We start from the raw sequence: 7,411 nt of genomic DNA on the forward strand, positions 1-7,411 counted from the left end.
TTAGTTCGTAAGTGTAATTTCTCAGCAAGTCCGACAATTATTCTCGTATAATTAATTTTTGTTTGTTTTTCTACGTTATACAAGAACATTACGTAGCTATACATACAAGAAAGTTATGTAGCTATTTATATATAATTAATGATAATTTTAATTTTAAGATGTCATAAAAAACACTCAGTATTATTTTTTTGTCTTTTGTCTATACAGGCATATGTAGTTAAATAATATTGAAGAGTTACGAAAAAGACAGCCATGATCGAGCCGGCTTTCAATTTTCCGATGGAAAATCTTTCATTATTTTTAATAGCATCGTCTTCTTTTTATAGTACCATCTTTTAATGAAGGTTGGCAACAATCGCGGCGAAACACTGTCTGTCCTGTGCAGCTCGAAACAGTTCGTGTGAGTTCAGTCCAGTCCAGTCTCGTAAGTTTTTCAACCAAGAGTGCTTGCGTCTCCCAAGTCCTCTTCTGCCTTCTACCTTTCCATCTATAATCAACTTCAGAAGCTTTGCTCTGCTATTGCGCATGACATGGCCTATAGGTATGCTCTCTTTCGTTTTTTTTATATTTGTAAGTAATTCCCTTTCCTTGTTAAACCTCCCAAGAACCTCTTCATTGCGTACATGATCTGTACAGGGTATTTTCAAGGGTCTTCTGTAGATCCACATTTCAAAAGCTTCTAACCGTCTCATGGTTCATTTTAATCATCCATGTCTCACAGCCGTATAAGAGGATTGAGTATACATAACAATGGACAAAACGCAGACGTATGTTGATGTTGAGTGATCGGTTACATAATAGGTTTCTCATTTTGTTAAACATTGATCTAGCCTGTTCTATACGCGATGGAACTTCTAAGTCGGGATCAAGGTCCGATGTTAGCCAGGATCCCAGGTATTTGAACTTATTTATCGTGTCTACGCATTGTCCGTATACTCGTATGTTGGTTGGTGGAATATTTCTCCTACTAACGACCATTATCTTGGTTTTTGCCGTGTTTATTTTAAGGCCTAATGAATCTCCAACTATGTCGTTTAGGCGTTCTTGAAGAGCTTCGGGGTTGTCAGCGATAATCGCGGTGTCGTCTGCATACCTAAGGTTGTTAATTGGGACGCCATTTATTTTTAATATTATAGCATCATCTAAGCTAAGCAATTATTAAAGCAAGTGACTATATCTGTAATGGGTGTGAAATTCGTCTTTTCACAGAAGAAGCCAAAGAAGAATAATTGGCAAGAATAATTTTATTGTCAAAATGCGCATCCAAAATTTAAAGAAAATATTTGGGTGAATTGTTTTTTATTAATTTCATTTCTTTTATCATTTTATCATATAAGTTTTCACTATGAATTTTAATGGTAAAAAATTGTGCATATCTAAGGTCTTATAGCTTTGGAATTATTGGGAATTTTAATAATTTCCACCATGGTTATATGGAAGCCAAACCTGGGTGCCGTACCGCCGACACATGAACGCATTAAACAAGTTGCAGCAGACAACTCTTAAGAATCCGGTGGTTCCATCATGTCTCAAACGTATCGGTCCTTGAAAAAGCTAACTGCGAGAGTATTGAAGTCATGGTTACAAAATCCCGCTTAAGATGGGCCGGTCACGTATGCAGAATGTAAGAAAACCGCATACCAAAATATCTGCTATACGTGACAAAATATCTGCTATACGTGGTGAGCTTGTAGACGGTAAGAGGAGGCCGGGTGGACAACTCAAAAGGTACAAGGACATTTTCCATGATAACATAAAGGGGATTAACATGCAGAATGAGTGGGAAGAAGCAGATCACAACAGAACTCAATGGAGAAGAATTGTAAACTCAGTTAACAGCGACAACCAAAAAGTAAAGAGGCAACAAAGCAATGAGATTTTTGAATGTCTGGAGCGGTAGGCAGATAACATCACGTATCGGGCTTTTGTCACAGAAAAGCTCATGAAAGAAAACGCCTTGCGTGACCATTTTCTGATGCGTGTCAAATACTCGTCAGCGAGTAATGGCAGTATGTATGTATGTATGTATGTTTTATTACTTTGTCTGTTATTATTGATGTGTTGTGTCCCAGTATATTTCTTCCACTAGATTTCCTTATAAAGTCATGTTGAAAGTGAATAATACGACTTATTTCTCACTAAATATGTTTTTTTTATTTAGCCTTTTGATTATATTCTTATCTTATTAATAACTAATAAAAATAAGACGTTTCTTTATGCGTCTTTTAACTCTGAATTCTTCTTTGTTTCTCCTGAATATTGATTCCATTAATCAAATATTTGATCATTAAGTCCAAGAAATTTAGGATTTTTACTGAAGTATTTTTTTCATTGAGATATTATCTAATAATTAAGTTTTTTTATAGGAAATTCAAAGAATTAAAATGCGTATGAAAATAATTGTTCGAAACAAACGATACAAGCTTTGCATCCGTTCGATTGTTATTTGACTTTGATCCTGGGTTTTTCTCGAATAATAACCCAACTATTGTACGAGTATTATATCCAAATCATCCTAACAAAGTGTATTTTTAATAACAACATTTCCATGACTCACGATTCTTTGCGTGATAAAATTACTCTTTTTCGGTCGGGTTATCATTAGTTTTTAATTATTGTTAAAATTAAATATACCGACTGTCCATATACATTTAAATAAAAACTAAATTCGCGCGGGCATTTGTAAGCACATAAATTGGAAATAGGCATTTAACCGATACATAGATATATCTCAAGGACTTCCTGATCGCGTCCATTTCTGTTGTCTCTTTTTTCCATTTTAATGCGTTCATATGTTGGCGGTACGGCACCAAGATTTCGCTTCCATATAACATGGGGGGATTATTATTGCTCGGTACACTGCAAGTTTCGTTTTTGTGCTCAAGTCATGTTGTAGACAACCCTGTATTTTAATCTCCAGAATGCTCTTGAGGCGCTGCTAATCCTGTGCTGAATTTCAGAGTCGATATTGACCTTCTCCGAAATCAAACTGCCGAGGTAATTGAATTTTGCGACATACACACACCGGAAAAGTCTAGAGATATTACAATTTTATCCAGCCATCGTCAGTAATTTTATTATTTGCATTTCTGATATAATAAAATTAAAATAAACAAATAGTTTACAGGACGTATTGGAAATAAAAATGCGAAATTTACCCAATTTTTCAAATTTACCTTGATTTTTATTAAACTGAAAAAAATACACACATTTTTTTTTATTCTAAACTGTGAATTTAAATAAAAGATAAAACCATTTTTACTTAATAAAGGGTATGGCCTCCTCTACTGTTCATTACAGCCCTACATCGTCTCTTCATGCTCGTGATCAGGTTGTCGATCTCTTCTTGAGGTACAGCCTGCCACGCTGCATTCACGGCCCGAACCAGATCCCTAAGAGTTTCACGAGGCATACCTATTCTCAAAATTCTTCTTTGGACCGCGTCCCATACGTGTTCGATGGGGTTGAGGTCAGGAGATTGTGCCGGCCAGGGTAAGATGTTTAATTGATGAGCATTGATAAACTCACTTACCACTCTGGCTGTATGAGGCTGTGCATTGTCATGCATGAGAATGAAGTTTCTCCCAAAATCATTGGCATATGGTAACACGACAGGCTCAAGAATTAAATCACGATATGTGATTCCTGTTAGAAATCTTTCAAGAAAAACGAGATCGGTTTTTCGGTCTAACTGGACTCCTCCCCAGACCATAACTGTTCCACCTTGATAAGGGTGCACTTCCTGAACATGATCCAACCGAATAAGATTTCCCGGTTCTCTCCATATCCTAAGCCTTCTCGAATCCGGATGAATTCCAAAGCGTGACTCATCCGTGAAGAGAACATTGGCCCATTGCTCATTCGACCACTGAACATGCTCTTGAGCCCACAAATATCGTACCTCTCGATTTCCTCTCGTTAAGGGTTGAGCTCTCCAGGAGCGTCTGCTTCTTAAGTTGACCTCTCTTAATCTATTGCGAACAGGGTCAGGACTAAAGGTTACATTATGTGTTTCCAGGAGAATTAAACTAAGCTCTGGTGCTGTAAGAGTCGGTCGGCGTCGAGCATTTAATTGTAAACAATGATCTTGCTGAGGGGTAGTAATGCGATGTCGCCCTGTGTGCCTTTCAGCAACATCACCACTTTCACGGTAGCGTGCACTTAATCGCGATAATGCACTTTGCGTTGTATTTAATGCTCTAGCTACGTCGATTTGGCGCATTCCAGCTTCGAGCATACCCATGGCCCTTAGCATTTCGTCTCTGTTAAGATGTCTATGCTCCATAATGTCGTTTAATACTAAACAGAGTTATTTGAATGAATTCTAGCCATTTATCATAAAAACATAGCCAGTACAGGTTAAATTCGAACAATTGATGCTAGGTGCTTTTTATACATTTGACAAAAAATGCACAAGCACTTCTGCAAATATCCCAAATTTAGAAATAACTAGTGTGACTACTTCGTTTCAATCGAAGTAGAAAGAATCGGCCTACAAATATGTGGTTGTTTATTCAAAACATTTATTTTTAACTTTAATAAAATGATATCTCTAGATTTTTCCGGTGTGTGTATTTCAATAGTTCTTCTCCGAATTTTTTGCATTGTTGTGATCTTCAGGGGGAGTGCACATGATTTTAGTTTTATCGATGTGCAGCTTAAGGTCCAAAGCCTCGTATGCTCAGGTCGTATAAGCGTTCAACATTTCTGAAGAATTAGGTTTTTGGATGAAGGTCTTGCTATGCCTGTGCCTTTGTCTGTTTCTCCAGTAGCCATTCTGCTTTTTCATGATCCAGACTTTAACTGTACTAAAGATCATACATTTGGGGATTCACATTCGTTACTGGGTCTGGACTAAGATAGGATTCTGATGATCCTTGCCTTGCTAGTTCATCGGCTTTTCGTTGTCTTGAATGCCGTTCGGTATCCAGAATAATTTAATTCTGTTCTAAAAAACTTTATGGTGTTCCTTTGCATAAACGCACGACCATTGGTGATTTGAAAGATAGATATATGTATTTTTTTAGTTAGTTATATTCTTTTATTTCACAAAAATAACGTTTTTTTGCCGATACTACTTAGTCTCCTTTTAAGATACCATAAAATATCTAACCACAAAAATGTAATTAAATCTCTTAGGAAAAAAAAACAGTAATCAAATATTGTAATTAGATTTAGCGAGTATAATAAAAAAAATGTATGGATATATTTTGTTAGTTATTGAGGTAACCTCGTTGTGACACTGTTACGCTCCGATGTTTGTGCATAACGCGATGAAAATTGATAATTCACTTTGTAATTGTGAACGGAATTAAGTTTTTACAGTTTTCGGATTTTTATATATTGTGTAATAACGATCTCCTCTTGATTTTTTCTGCTTTTGAATATATGCTTCTATACAGGGTGTTTCGGTTGAAGTCAACCAAAGAATTAAGTTAGCATGGAAGAAACTCAGTCATATTCTAACCTAGAATGACACTTTATCTAAAGAAGGAAACATTTGACCAATATGTACTACCAGTCATGGAAAGAATTGTAGTATTGTGAGGTCAAAAATATACGCCTTTCTGATTTTTGAAAAAGTTTATGGCTTAATAGATATTTCGAAAAAAAAAACAAATTTCGGCTATTTTAAAAGTGCTCCTAATTCCATTATAATCTATTTTAGACAAAAAGTTTTCAGCTAAAAGTTGTAGATAAAACCATCTTTAATGAGATTGTGTTTTTTCACTGTAAAAGTTCTTCGTTTTTTTCTAAAGCCTGAAATTTTTGACAAATGACACAAACATGTTTTTAAATGGTAACACAAATAATTGCCCATAACTTCATAAAAAACGTCATTTTTAAAGCTTTCTGGCGATATAAGTTATAAAATGTTTTTGTTTGAAAAATTACTGAGTTATAGCCAATTCTTATCTTTTTAGACTAATTTCACTCATATTCAAAGTATTTCAAAGCGTTAATATGTTTGTCCTCACAAAACTGCAATTCTTTACCCATTTCACCGACTCTCTAGCTCCAGTAGTTTACGAGATAGTCATAGAGAACATCCTAGAAAACTCACCTTGTAGATATCACATATATCACTAAATATATTATGAGTTTTAAATACCTAAAACTCATAAATCTAAAAACCTCCCTAAAATTTTCTATAACCTAAATCTGCACGTTAAATTCATTTTTCAATAAATTCATCTCTTATGAGATGTTCAATAGATCATTTTTAGCATAGCAAATTGGCGTATCTCAATATTACCACAAAAATACCTTTTTCATATTATATATTCACTTAAAAATTGACCTTATCTCCAAAACAAGAATTAAAAAATAATTACAACTAGCTTTTCTGAAAAGTAGCAAAAATCAAGAGGCGTCCTTTCGACATAAATCCGATGAATTGTGTGCCACCTCCAATTTTTTGCTTAAAATTATTATTTAAGTGTATACTTTTGACTGATAAAAAAAGTACCAAATTCAATATACATATTTATATTATATCTGACAAGCATATTTTTTTCTACCGGTGGTGCATCATCGTTTTGGAAACAGGAAATCGTATACAAATTTTGAACAGTCCTGATATTAGCTCCCCTATTAATTTTACGGAGAATTCGTAAATAGGGTTTTTAAGGGTCAGCCGTATGCTGGATATACAAACTAAAACCGCCCATTCTTCTTGGTGAGACAATTCCGTTTGCGGAGGAAGTTAAGTATCTAGGATTAAACCTGGACAAAAAACATAGCTGGACCTCGCATCTGGAAAAAATTATCAAAAAAGGCTTGCTGTGCTCTATGGGCATGCCGCCGAATTTGTGGTAGAAACTGGGGATTAAACCCCAAAAATATGTACTGGCTATATGTGACAGCCATCAGACCTATTATCACGTATGGCGCAGTTGCCTGGTGGCAGAAAGCGGTGACTGGTGCCTTTCATTCTACGCCGTCAAAAGCTATGGAAACTCTACTCGACTTACCTCCTCTTCAAATTCTTTTGGAGAGAGAGGCAAGATGGGCTACATATAGGTTTCTAAATATGGCACGAGAGAGCCAAGGAACAATCATGTTCATACAAAACCGACTAGTAGACGAACTACAATCGGATGAGATTCTGGGAATGGTCTCGGATCTCACACCACCAATCCAACTCATGACGCGCACCTACAACGTCCTGTTTCCGAATAGGGACGAATGGGATAAGCCGAGAAACGGCTTATTACATGCGGAAATGTGTTGGTACACGGACGGATCCAAAAACGATAAAGGATCTGGCGCAGGAATTTACTGCCGCAGTCCAAAGACTGAGATCTACCACAGTCTTGGAAAATACACCACAATTTTCCAAGCTGAGCTCTATGCTATTGAAACCTGTGTGCAACTGCTGGTAGAACAGCAATACGCCGGAAAAACAATA

This window comes from Sitophilus oryzae, unplaced genomic scaffold (genome assembly GCF_002938485.1).
Source record: "Sitophilus oryzae breed Bouriz unplaced genomic scaffold, Soryzae_2.0 scaffold_1576_pilon_pilon, whole genome shotgun sequence".
Lineage (NCBI taxonomy): Eukaryota > Metazoa > Arthropoda > Insecta > Coleoptera > Curculionidae > Sitophilus > Sitophilus oryzae.